Genomic DNA, 14,506 nt, shown 5'->3' on the forward strand with positions numbered 1-14,506 from the left:
CCAAAAAGAACAATCTTACTTTCATCAGTCCACAAAATGTTGCGCCATTTCTCTTTAGGCCAGTCAATGTGCTCTTTGGCAAATTGTAACTTCTTCAGCACATGTCTTTTTTTCAACAGTGGGACTTTGCGGGGGCTTCTTGCAGATAGCTTGGCTTCACATAGGCGTCTTCTAATTGTAACAGTACTCACAGGGAACTTTATACCTTTTTCAATTAGTGATTCAATGACACAGAATCAGCAGCATGCATGTCATGACTGTTGGGTCTGTTGGATTTCTATTACTCTACTACACCTGCTAGTAAATTATTTGCCATGTAGAAATATCATTTCTACCAAAAACAGTGATTGATCAGGTTAGTGATGTCTGACTGCTATTATTTTGAACACAACTGTATATATTTACAATATTCTACAGTTAAGGATTCAGAGGACCCCTAAAATCCAGTTGTACATGGAGAAAGCAACCAATAATCTGCCCACGTAATGGACATGCAGTTTATATGTAACCCTTCCACCTTTCTCAATGTTGGCAACCTCTTCTAGACAACAGAGGTACTGACATCAATTGACAGCCCATGGATGCCTAAGGCTGGCCATAAATTATTCAATGTTTTTGTACAACTTTCCAAAACCATATAATATGAGGTCAAACCTAAACACGTTCAGTTTGTATGCAATTAGGCAGGCCCTTGCACTACATAGCTAAAGATAAATCTAAAGGAAATTGAACAAGAAAATTGTATAATATATGACCAGCTTAAGCACAATATTGAACATGCAGGAGACATGGTGTTGTGATCACATCTCCTGGAATTGTTAAAAGCCAGGACCCATGTTAGTGTATTTTATATTTTTTGGTATTTGTTTTTACTCTGATTATATATGGCGTAGGGGTGGTCCATAAAGTAAAGTTTACATTTTTATGAAATGTCCCTTTTATTTGAGAAACACATAGGTCGTCAATGCTGACTTTTAATTCTGCAAATAGTAATTGTCTGGCTGCTATGGCTGTCATCAACACTTGGATTCATTGACTTGGCACAAGTATGCAGATAAAGTCTTCTGACATTCCTGATATTCATATTTGCTTTTGGTCCTTGACTCAGAGGTTGAAGAGAGTATCAGCATGACAGTCAGGCATCTAGCATTTTCATAAAGAGTTCAGTAATGTCAGACATCACAGAGCTCTTGTGAAAAATTCACTTGCAAATGTACCCTGGACACAAAGGCCCTGATTCACTAAGACTTGAGTCTACTTTCAGACTCTGACCATTCAGGCAGACTCAGGTCAATCAATCAAGACCTGTCAGTCGTCTGGGCAGTGTCTAGCAATTCCATAGACGAACGTCTACTTTGCTATTAGTTAATGTGGAATCGAGTCTGGCACATATTAAGGTGCAATACCGGATATACTCGCTAGATGGCGCACAAGTGCGGGCTTTATTAACATTGGCGTTTTCCTATTAGCAAAAGAGAATACTTAGAATAATATAATTAGTGCATCTATATTATAATTTTTTTTTTTTTTTGCTGTTTCTCCAAAATGATCAGGAAAGTAATGCATTTACTAATGAATGTCATACATTCTATTTTCAAATGTTAAACATTTTCACACTTATATCTCAAATAATTTATATACTTCTAATTTCCCAATATAATTATATATCTTCATTCTCTTTAATCACATAACTATTCTATGTTAAAGACAAGTGCAGCGCTATAAATGCATGTGATCAATAATGAACGCATGTAAAAACCAAAAAGTGCAAAGAATTGCAACAATGATGTAAAATGGTAAAGGGTGCTAAAATAAGTTCATATAATCATTCCTGAATAATGGAATGTCCTTCGTGTCAGAGTACCAACTCAGAGAGTGCCCATGAATGGTACGTGTGGTTTCTCCATGACGGACAGTAGTGCATGAACTCGTGAAAGGTAAACCACCCTTGGGACTGGTCTACACTCACCAGAACAAAAGTATTAATGCACATGGGTTATACACATCACACATCTGGGGGTGCAGCGGTATGCTGGCAGCTATGGGTTAGTCATCCAGCTCCATCCATCCATCCATCCATCCATCAGGGTGGGTGCCCAAATGGTCCTGGGGAGAAATTAGCTCAGCCACAGGAGCCAGAAAGGTGCTTAATAGTGTAGTACACTGTCACAGGAGTGGATGACCTTTCACGAGTTCATGCACTACTGTTCATGGTTATATTTATCTTGTGTAATACCATTTTAGTAGTCTATATAATTTGACCAGCGCTCGCTTTATAATTTTTAAACAATGTAACTATTCTACATTGTATCTCAAACTGTGTCTTCCACAGTAGTTTAGTGGTTAGAGCTCAGAACTTACAGCACTTGGGTCAGGGGTTCAAATCCCAGTCATAACTATATCCCAGTTTGTATGCTTTCCCTGTATGGATGTGTTTCTGCCAACACTTAAAAGACATGCTGTTAGGTTCATTGGACCTAGTTACATGGCTGAGTTTCTGCCCTTAGATTATAAGCTCCTTGACATTTATGAACATTAAAAAAATGGAGATCAAGTTTCTGGGTTGTGTCAGTGCCAGGAATATTGATCAATCAATTCTGATTTTGCCTAATGACTAGAAAGTGGATGAATGTTACCTGCATCCTGTTCTTCTGCCAATTAGGAAATGTGCAAGTTTCATGCTGTGTATATTTCATTGTAACTTTTTTCTCTTCTTTTAAATCTGTCTTCTTATACAACTTGACCCCCTCCCCCACCCCATCATCACCTGTCCCATATGCAAATCTATGGATCACCGCCCCACTCTTTTTAACTATTTACTGATCAAGTGAATGTGTCTCATTTTCTATCAGCTACAGCTCAGATCTCACATTATTATACGATTGCTGATTGTATATCACCACTAGTCTGATTGAATTCACAATCCCTGGTCAGTCCCGTTCCCTTACCTTTAATAATCTTTAGGACCAGTTCACACTACATGTGTTTCAGTTGCTTTTTCAGCATCACAAACGCACAGAAAGAAGGTTATACGGTTGTCAATGTCATAGTTCACATCAGCGCTTGCATTTTCAGTGCATTGCAGGTGCTGTAAACAAAGTTGACCACGCTGCATTGTTTCTGCACAGAACTGTACTGGAACACATTGAAACGTCCTTGAATGTACTAAAACGCACACGTCCCTAATTAAATTGAATAAAAATAAAGTAGAAAAAACTAACTGGAAGGGATACAAAAATGCAATGCAACGTGTCCAAAATGTACTGGAACACACTAAAACATGCATGCCAAAAGGGCATGCAAAAACGCATCAGGAACACATCTAGACTGTTTCTATAGTGTGAACTGGCCCTTAGGACTTGTTCACACCATTGGTGGTGCAGAAACGCATGCAAGAACACACATTTTCCAGCACAGCAAAGAAATGCAATGCCCTTTGCAGATGTGCACGGTTAGGTGCAACACACTTTTAAAATAATATGCCTGCAGTATTTTTGCATGTTCCCACAAATTAGGCAGGCCATTGAAATTAACGGTCCTCTGGCCTGTACAGCATGAATGAGTGGGTTGTTTATGTGGCTAGAGCCACCTGTTACACTATGGGGACACAGCAGCTGTATGAACACAGGTTTTAATCTGACAGGTGTGATGGCGTGGGGGAGTAGCCCTGAATGCTTACTGTGTTCAGGGCTGTACACCTGCACCCATATGCTTGTCAAATTATGACCTGCAGCAATTCCATAGTGTAACATAGGTTGCCTGCAAACAGCGATAGCCACAAAAACCAACCACGGATTCCCACTCTACAGGCCACAGCACCCATGAGCCCCAAAACCTCAATTACACACACAGCTTTATTTATGAACTCAGTACAGTTTTATCATTCAGATTTCACAGGAATATGGTTGGGATTATGTCCATTAATAATGTTTTTAGTGTATTTTTACCATAAATATAATTTGGATATTTTCTCTGGTGGTGGGGGGCTGTCAGGTATGCTGTACGGGGCCCCATGATATCTAACAGTGGCCCTGGGTGTATGCTTGTGTCTGTGCCACCTGTATAGTTATGAAGAACCTTGAACCTCTATGTACCTCAATGGATCTAGGAATTGGACATGTTTTCAACTGAAAATACAACAATTACTAATGTTTCCCCAGCAAATGAGGATCAGCTCCTCGGTGGAGAACAGCAATCTCGCCATGTCCAGATGTGGTCTGGAATTCCACAAAAGAACAATTCACAAAACTAAAAAAATAGACTTGCAAATTACCACTAAACTCTCCTAACTACACTCCCATCCACTCACACTCCCCAGTTCCGGGTGTGTGCAAACGTCCTTCCGCAAACGTCATGACGTATTTCCGGTATGATAGCTGCTCTAGCGCCTCCTCCAACAGCCGTCCTGGCGTTTATTTGTGCACCATAGCAATTTTACATGCGGCTCCATTGTGTATATGACATTCTCAAGTATATGTTTGCAGTTCTATTGTAGATTTTGCATTGGTGAATATATGCTTGCAGCTATACTGTGTGTATATGACATTGGCGAATATATATTTGCCAGTAAAGGCCCAAAGTCAACATAAATTGGGGGCCCAATTTATTACTGTTAAGAGGATTGTAGAAAAAATAGCTAGCTGCACATTGAACATAACCTATTCATTGGTACATAACATGGTCTTGTCCTGCAATAGAGGGCTTTTGGTTTGTTATTTTGGACATACTTGAACATGTGCGCTCTAACAAGGAAGATTTGGGCATATTATATAGCTAGCAAATATAAGTGTTAGGGCTGCTAGTACATTTCAGATACTTATATAGTGCTGTCAATTTACGCAGCACTTTACATATAGATGTGGTAAATTCAAATCAGTCCCTAACCCTCAAGGGGCATACTAAGAGCCCTAACTTACATACATACACATATTAGGGCCAATTTTGACAGGATCCAATTAACCTACCAGCATGTCTTTAGAGTGTGGGAGGAAACCAGAGTACCCGGAGGAACCAGGCACAGGGAGAACATGCAAACTCCAGGCAGGAGGTGCCATGGCTGGGATTTGAACCAACGACCCTAGTACTACCAGGTGGAAGTGCTAACCATTTAGCCACTGTGCAACATACAACTAGAACGTGAAATAATCCCCCCAAAAATACATAGTACAAATGTTTATTGATCAAATACACATTCCACATTTATTTGGACAGCAACAAAAAGCTACATTCAATATCTTGGTGTGGGAAAAAAAAAAAAAAACCACCAGGATTGATGTTGCTAAAATAGAACGGTCCTGCTCATAAGAGTTTACAATCTAAAAGATTATACTTATAATGAACTGTGCTTTCACAGGTTACAGCAGGAAACCAACGCTTAATATCACTTGGGCTTATTCACAGAAGCTGCAGATCAAAATATCAATATAAAAATACATACATGCCAAAATATAAACACCTCCCCCCTCCCCAAATCCTCCACACATACATTTCTCACCAGGTTTGTCTGAAAACTGCATTTCATTCTAAATAAAGCAAACTTGGAAGAGCAGAGCAATGGACATGTGTTAGGATTACAATACAAAGATAATAAACACAATCATTGTACAATAACACACAAACACCTTAGAAGGAAGAACATGCAAAACATTTACAGACCACATCAAAACACAGCGTGAGTGTGGCCTGGGGCAATTCACCACAATTTCTCTTCCTCCCCAAACCACCACAGACAAGGACTTGCAGTAATAATGTGCCTATAACAGGCAAAAATCAGCCCCAACTGCATCTCTATATATAAGGTAGGCCACACCCACCACTGTCATTCATTTGGTCAGAGAAAGTGTTTGCAGCTGATGAATCCTCTGCCCACCTGCGTTAACCCTTGGTATACAGGCCCCACAAATCAGAGTCAGAAAGAAAGCCACAGTGAACTGTACCTGTGCAGCATCCAACAGAACATTGAACAGAGATGTGAAAGGGAACCCTATTGGCAATATTTCTTGGCCCTATGGGCACAATTCACTCCAGATTATCGCATGAGTTAAGGCAGTCACATGACCACATCTCGCATGCAATACTGAAAATGTCAATTCACTTTTGCTAGTATGTGGTATTTCCCATAAATTGGAAAAACACCGCGGTCACATCAAAGGCGATTTAGAAATTGTGCGACGTACAGTGAAGATGCTGATTTCCTTACGATTTGCAAGACATCTGACACAGATATCTATGCAAATCGTCACAAAAGTAGTACATGTACTACTTTAGAAATCAGTGTCGGAAACGCACCCATGTGACTGCTCTAATAGCAGACAATAGGGTGCGACTTGGCATACAATTTGCAAGTCGCATGCTATGCAAATCGCATGCCAAGTCGCATCCAGGGTGCACGATTTTAGGTGCGATTTGGGAATTGAAATTGTAACTGATATCCGATCTAATGAATGTGGATGTGAGTGTCTTAACGTAAGCGATTTGCTGCAGCACAATTTCAAAAGTAGTTCTCGTCTAACTTTTTCAGCATTTTGTAGCGATTTCACATATAGACTACAATAGAAATCGCAATGCAAAACACAATTGAAAACGCAATAGCTCATTGGTAAATCTACAGAAAACACGGTGAAATTGCCAACAAAAAGCACAATTTTAAATCACATCTAGTGTGAACCAAGCAGGCAATTCAACAAAGGAAATAAATCTTTGAAGGCATGCGGTATCTGCATGCTCAGATAAGGGTCTGTTATGGATTTCCCAAAGGATGTGGAGTGCAAACCAGCATTATCCAATCAATCATTAGTCCAGGCCCTTATCTCATCCCATGGTTTGACATTCACATAAGGTGCTACTTTAAAGGTGTTTGAACAGACAAGGCCTCATTCTAATTCACATTCTAGGGATCATTTAAACAGAAAGCAAAGATGCTGCCACCAACACATATATGTTAGGGTAGTCACACAGAGATCATGCAAATTCATTGCTGTGGTTGGAATTCAAACCAGCAACCCTAGCATTGTGAGACAGTAGTGCTAACCACTAATCCACAGAGCTGTTGAGCACTAAACCTGCCTGTATTTCTGTGGTGTGAATCAATCCTAGGTCCATGGGCAAGGTCAGTGTAACTAGCCAGATATCTCCAATGTGACACAAATGTTGTGCTATGTTGCCAATTCAGATGTATGTTGGTTCTATGTATCCCAATACAAAGGATTGCAATACTAATACAGGCGTATCTCGGTTTACCCACACTTCGGTTAATGTAATTTTTGGTTTACGAATGAAAATCCATTGAAAATAATGCCTCGGTTTACACAATTGTTAATAATTTTTTTCGTAATACAAAGTGTATGTCGGCACCGATTTTCAAATGCAAATGCCAGCCTTTTTTTTTTCTTCACTATAGTTCACAAGCTTAGAAGTCACTTTCCCCGAAGTTACAGTAAACTTTCTATCTTTTAATAAACTCAAAGTAAACATTGTTTCCTTTAGGGATATAAATTACAAGAAAACTTTCTCTTTTAGCTGGAGGAAGTGACAGGTGAATTTCTGAGCTATAGTGAAGAAAAAAAAAGGGAGAATTACATTTAAAAACCAGCACCATAATAAATAAAAAACGGCATGGGGTCCCCCCTCCCATCCACACCAAGTCCTTCGGGTCTGGTATGGATATTAAGGGGGAACTCCATGCCGAAATTAAATAAAAAACAGCTTGGGGATCCCCCCAAAATCCATACCAGACCCTTATCCGAGCATGCAGCCCGGCAGGTCAGGAAAGGGGGGGGGGGGGACGAGCGAGCGCCCCCCCTCCTGAACCATACCAGGCCACATGCCCTCAACATGGGGGGGTGCTTTGGGGCAGGGGGGCTCTCCCCCAAAGCACCTTGTCCCCATGTTAATGGGGACAAGGGCCTCTTCCGTTAGTGGGATAATTGGTCGGCCATTTTTCGGGATTTTAGCATATTTTGTTTATCAGTAAAGTTGGAAATTTTTTTTTCCAAATTTACTGATAAAAACAATGTGCCAAAATCCCGAAAAACGGTTGACCAATTAACCCACTAACGGCCCGAAAATCGTTCGATTTTTGTTTTCCGCAGAAAAATCGGCCGATTTTAGACCCATCTATGGCCTGCTTTAGATGGGTCTAAAATCGTCCAAAAAAAAAAATCGCTGATTTTCGGGCCGTTAGTGGGTTAATTGGTCAGCCATTTTTGGGATTTTGCCACTTTTTTTAATTGGTAAATTTGGATAAAAATCGGCCGGTTTTGCAGATCGGCCGATTTTAGCTGAAATGATCGGCAAATTGGCTGATCTTTTAACAGATAAAAAATCTGCACATGAGCCATGACCTGCAAGAAAAAGAAGAAGAAAATGAAAAAGAAGAATAAAAAAAAGAATAAGAAAAAGAATAAGAAAAAGAAGAAAAAGAAAAATGCAGGCCATAGATGGGGCGAAAACTGACCGTTTTTTAAAAAAAAACAAAAATGAGAAATCGGTTGTTCAATGGGACGACGTTACCACCAATGGTAAAAAAAATTGTCCGATTTTCGCCCCGTCTATGGCCAGCAAATATAATAGTGAAGTAATTACTTCTGTCCCTGCAGAGAGCTGCGCTATTATATTTGACATTAAAAAGTATAAAGGTTGCAACATTGTATCTATATGTATCCGAATAAAAACATCTATATCCGGAATGGATACAAATAGATACAATGTTGCAGTCTCTATACTTTTTAATGTCAAATATAATAGCGCAGCTCTCTGCAGGGACAGAAGGAATGTTTCAGGGTTTCCCACTGACAGCTGAATTTTAAATTATTTCCGTGAATTAAATAAATAATAAAAAAAACTGCTTGGGTCCCCCCTCCAATCCGTACCAAGCCCTTCGGATCTGGTATGGATATTAAGGGGGAACTCCACGCTGAAATTAAAAAAAAAAAAAACAGCATGGGTCCCCCCTCAATATCCATACCAGACCCTTATCCGAGCATGCAGCCCGGCAGGTCAGGAAAGGGGGGGGATGAGCGAGCGCCCCCCCCTTCCTCCTGAACCATACCAGGCCACATGCCCTCAACATGGGGGGGTGCTTTGGGGCAGGGGGGACAAGGACAAGGGCCTCTTCCCCACAACCCTGGCGGGTGGTTGTGGGGGTCTGCGGGCGGGGGGCTTATCAGAATCTGGAAGCCCCCTTTAACAAGGGGGCCCCCAGATCCCGCCCCCCCCCTACATGAATGAGTCTGCGTTACATGGTCCGCGACTCATTCACTAAAAAAAAAAGTGTGGTGTAAAAAAAAAAACACAGTACAGGGTCTTTGACAAGTCCTTTATTAAAACAATGTCCCCCGAAGTAGATCCAACGTCAATCACGGCGGCAGGGACCCGAAAAAAGAAAAAAAAAAAAGTTCCGCTCCCGACCGAGGCTTCCAGCCTTGTGAAGAAAAGGCTAGCTGACATTTCTTATATAGGTAGGGGGCGGGGCCAGCCGGGAACAGCAAGCATGTGACATGGGGCGGGTCACTCGGATGATGTCCCCAGCTGGCCCCGCCCCATACCTATATAAGAACTGTCAGCTAGCCTTTTCTTCACAAGGCTGGAAGCCTTGGACGGGAGCGGAACTTTTTTTTTTCTTTTTTCGGGTCCCTGCCGCCGCCAAAATTGACGTTGGATCGACTTCGGGGGACATTGTTTTAATAAAGGACTTTTCAAAGACCCTGTACTGTGTTTTTTTTTACACCACACTTTTTTTTTTTGTGAATAAGTCGCGGACCATGTACCGCAGACTCATTCACGTAGGGGGGGGGGGGGGCCGGGATCTGGGGGCCCCCTTGTTAAAGGGGGCTTCCAGATTCTGATAGGCCCCCCACCCGCAGACCCCCACAACCACCGGCCAGGGTTGTGGGGAAGAGGCCCTTGTCTTCATCAACATGGGGAAGAGGTGTTTTGGGGGGAGGGGGAGCCCCCCCTGCCCCAAAGCACCCCCCCATGTTGAGGGCATGTGGCCTGGTATGGTTCAGGAGGGGGGGGCTGCTCGCTCGTCCCCCCCCCTTTCCTGACCTGCCGGGCTGCATGCTCGGATAAGGGTCTGGTATGGATATTGAGGGGGACCCACGCTGTTTTTTTTAAAAATTTCAGCGTGGAGTTCCCTCTTAATATCCATACCAGACCTGAAGGGCTTGGTATGGATGAGAGGGGGGACCCACGCTGTTTTTTTTTTTTTTATTGCGGACCTTTATATTTACATTCAGCTGTCAAAATAAATATTATCTAGACCTTTGAAATAAGTAAAATCATTACAGAAATAATTATAAAGGATAAGAAACAAAAATAGAATCACTAGAACTAAGGAAATCAAATTAGATTACATGAAGATATGCCGAGTGCTGTTTGTTAAACACAGTAGTCGCGACCGAGTGGCGGCTGTCAGAGGAATCCACACAGAGATTTACTATTGGGCAGTGGCTAAAAAGCAAACGCCTGCAGAGGATGTCTAAAATGTGTTCTGCACATGTGCATTTATATCGGCCAAAGACACTGCTCGGGCGTCTAGATTTTCACTGTGTTGATTTCCTTTAAAAAAACGATTTTTAACACATTCTTAATTTTTTTGGAAATAGCAGATATTGTTTAAAGTGAAGTCCTGATATTTGGCAAAGCAAATTTCTAAGTGAACATGTCTCTGCAGGGATTTTTCATGGTGTTAGACATGCTTCTTAGCAAGTCTGCTTTGTGAGTCTGATTCCGGGCGTGTGTCTCGTTAGTAAATTCGATTGGGCGTCTACTTATGGGCGCCGCTCAATAGTAAATCTCGTTGCAGGGTAAAAGTAGACGGTCGCTCATAGAAATTGGGTGTTCACCCACGAATATGCGCCCATGCCCAATAGTAAATCAGGGTCAAGTAGTCTGCGTTCAGGGCCAATCACTCGTACTGTATGTGACTACTGCTTGAGTGATTATATATTAGTGGGCACGATTAGGTGTGAGAACCAGCAGCCTCCCATTGCTTTCAATGGCGCTGCCTACTCCCCACTAATCTCAGGATCGCCTGCTGGGGTTCTCCCAGTTGATCGCAGACACAGTGCATTTTCAGGTATGAATGCACTCTTAGGGAAATAGCTGCTGTTGGCCAGTGAAGGATGTAATGTGAGCATACTTTGGAAACTGAGTGAAAGCAGCTTTTACTGCCTTCTTCAATCTTAGAACAATATTAGGATTATTATATGTTAACCTTTGTGAATATACACTGCTGAAAAAAATTAAAGGAACTCTCTGAAAACACATCAGGTCTCAATGGGGAAAAATATCATGCTGGATTTCTATATTGACATGGACTGGGTAATGTGTTAGGAATGTAAGGATGCCCCATCGTTTGATGGAAATGAAAATGATCAACATACAGAGGACGGAATTCAAAGACACCCCGAAAATCAAAGTAAAAAGATTATGCAGCAGGTTAGTCCATTTTGCTAAAATTTCATTGCAGCAACTCAAAAAGGTACTCAGTAGTTTGTATGGCCCCCACGTGCTTGTATGCATGTCTGACAATGTCGGGGTATGCTCCTAATGAGACCACAGATGGATTCCTGGGATGGAGACCAGGGCATCACTGAGCTCCTGGACAGCCTGAGGTGCAACCTGACGGTGTTGGATGGACTGAAACATGATATACCAGAGGTGTTCTATTGGATTTAGGTCAGGCAAGCATGGGGGCCATTCAATGGTATCAATTCCTTCTTCCTCCAGGAACTGCCTGCATACTCCCGCCACATAAGGCTAGGCATTGTCATGCACCAGGAGGAACCCAGGACCCACTGCACCAGCGTAGGGTCTGACAATAGGTCCAAGGATTTCATCCGGATACCTAATGGCAGTTAGGGTGCCATTGTCTAGCCTGTAGAGGTCTGTGCATCCCTCCATGGATATACCTCCCCAGGCCATCACTGACCCACCCTCAAAACGGTCATGCTGAACGATGTTACAGGCAGCATAACATTCTCCATGGCTTCTCCAGACCCTTTCACATCTTTCACATGTGCTCAGGGTGAACCTGCTCTCATCTGTGAAAAGCACAGGGCGCCAGTGGCGGACCTGGCAATTCTGATATTGAGTAGCAAATGCCAGTCAAGCTCTATGGTGCCAGGCCACCCTCATGAAGTCTGTTTCTGATTGTTTGGTCAGAGACATTCACACCAGTGGCCTGCTGGAGATCATTGTTTAGGGTTCTGGCGGAGCTCATCCTGTTCCTCCTTGCACAAAGAAGCAGATACCGGTCCTGCTGATGGGTTAAAGACTTTCTACGACCCTGTTTAGCTCTCCTAGAGTGCCTGTCTCTTGGAATCTCCTCCATGCTCTTGAGACTGTGCTGGGACAGGGCACAGGACAAAGCACTAGGGACAAAATGTATATGAAATGGTTTGATACAGTAATGTTTTACTATGTTATTTTAGTGAATTTAGTGAATGTCACTTTTTGTCATTTTCAAATTTCCTGCCGTTTCATCCCCATACATCCCGACGCTCGTAGGGGATGGAACCCAGATGACAGATGCCGGCATCTGCCGGAGGACATTACAGGGGACGCTGCAGGAGGGACATCGTGGGAGCGCAGGACAAGGTAAGTGATCGAGGGATCCAGGAGCAGCGCCGCATGGTAATCCCGAGCTACACTCGGGAATACCGCCAGGGAGGCTACGGACCTTCTACGACCCTGTCCAGCTTTCCTAGAGTGCCTGTCTCTTGGAATCTCCTCCATGCTCTTGAGACTGTGCTGGGAGACACAGCAAACCTTCTGGCAATGGCATGTATTGATGTGCCATCCTGGAGGAGTTGGACTGCCTGTGCAACCTCTGTAGGGTCCAGGTATCACCTCATGCTACCAGTAGTGACACTGACCCTAGCCAAATGCAAAATTAGTAAAAACAGTCAGAAAAGATGAGTAGGGAAAAAAGGTCAGTGGCCTTCACATGTAAAACCGTTTTGGGGATCGTCACATTGTTGCTCATTTAGTGCACCTGTTGTTAATTTCATTAACATCAAAGCAGCTGAAACTGACTTACAACCCCCTCTGCTACTTAACTGACCAGATCAATATCCCAGGAGTGTCACTGACTTGATGCTATACTCTGATTAAAAAGTGTTCCTTTAATTCTTTTGAGCAGTGTATATTGTTTTAAACATTACTTAGTGCTGTATGTTATTGTGTCCCTTTCTGTTTCTGTCTCATAAGTGATTTCATGGTGAACAAAGTCCTGTGGGCTAAAAGTGCACAACATGAAGCGTACCACAGTATGTGTGATGACTTCTATCGACTCCACTATATATTTATAAAATTCAAATTAAAATACTTTTTCACATCCCAGGGCCCTAGGGCTGCTGTTAGAAATCACAGGACATCTCCTCAAAAATATAAAAATCATATTTTTACTAAAAATATAATAAAATCATTATTAGTGGACACAAAACACAACATAACCTATGAAATTCCTGCTAAATCTAAAATTTAAAACTGTATTGCAGTAAAAACAAAAGCTCTGTGTATAATTGAGATCTTGGGGTTCATTCACATGAATGACATTCACATGAATGACAGGCGCTGTAGCCTGTCCAGTGTCAATCAATTGTTTGTGTGGCTAGAGCTGTGTGCAGGCAGCCTATGTTATGCTATGGGTACGGACACAACCTCAGGCATAGCTCCAAACTGTCCCTGATTTCGAGGGACTATCCCTGATTTTGAATGTAGCACTACCCCCTTGAGCATTGCTTGAGTAATAGGTTTTGGATCCCTGGCAATCTGAACCCCCTGATGGAGTCCACCCTTTGCTGACACCAATGTACTCTGCTAACCCAGATAATTCACAGCTGCAAAATGGACTCACACACAGAGTAGTATAAACCAATGTGACGTTTATATTGAATTGCAGGGTAACTGAGTCAAGAATAACAGAATAGCATTTGACTTGATAATAACTCTGGTGAATGTTAGCATGTTAATGTTAGCACTATGACCCAATGTATATCAACATACACAATAAATAACAGTATTTACCCTCTAGGGGACCACCCACAGTACATATACTGCAGCAAAGTGGCCCCTGTGTGCAGGATCATGTTTATAAATGTCATACTGTTTACTTGGTAGGGGGCTGTACTACCCGCAGCACCGATCGTGGCCGCGGGTGTCAATCACCGGGTCCCGGCCAATATTACCAGCCGGAACCCAGCGATTGCCGGCAAACACTTACAGGGAGCACAACTGCATTGTTTTCAATGGAGCTCTCCTCCTTGTCAGTTTTCAGCACACTGTTCCAGATTGCTGAGTTCAGCTTTCCAGTACAGTGTGTAACAGTGAAGTACACACCCTCACCCCTAGTAAAACACTCCTCTCACACAGTTTACCCTTTGATTGCCTTTTAATGTTAACCTCTTCCACTCCAGTGTCATTAGTACAGTGTCAGTGCTTTTTTTTTGCACTGACACTGATGGGGATGTCAGTGACCCCAAGTCAATTTCCCCCCAGT

At 42.4% G+C, this 14,506-nt stretch overlaps 1 protein-coding gene across 2 annotated transcripts in view; it reads left to right on the forward strand.

Annotated features, from left to right (window-relative positions):
• LOC149452041 (uncharacterized) overlaps positions 1 to 14,506 on the forward strand; it is an 860,283-nt gene that overhangs the window by 626,438 nt on the left and 219,339 nt on the right. The window lies entirely within an intron of this gene.

The sequence above is a fragment of the Staurois parvus genome, unplaced genomic scaffold (assembly GCF_062004578.1).
Source record: "Staurois parvus isolate SC_StPar_1 unplaced genomic scaffold, SC_StPar_1.0 ptg000500l, whole genome shotgun sequence".
Taxonomy (NCBI): Eukaryota; Metazoa; Chordata; class Amphibia; order Anura; family Ranidae; genus Staurois; species Staurois parvus.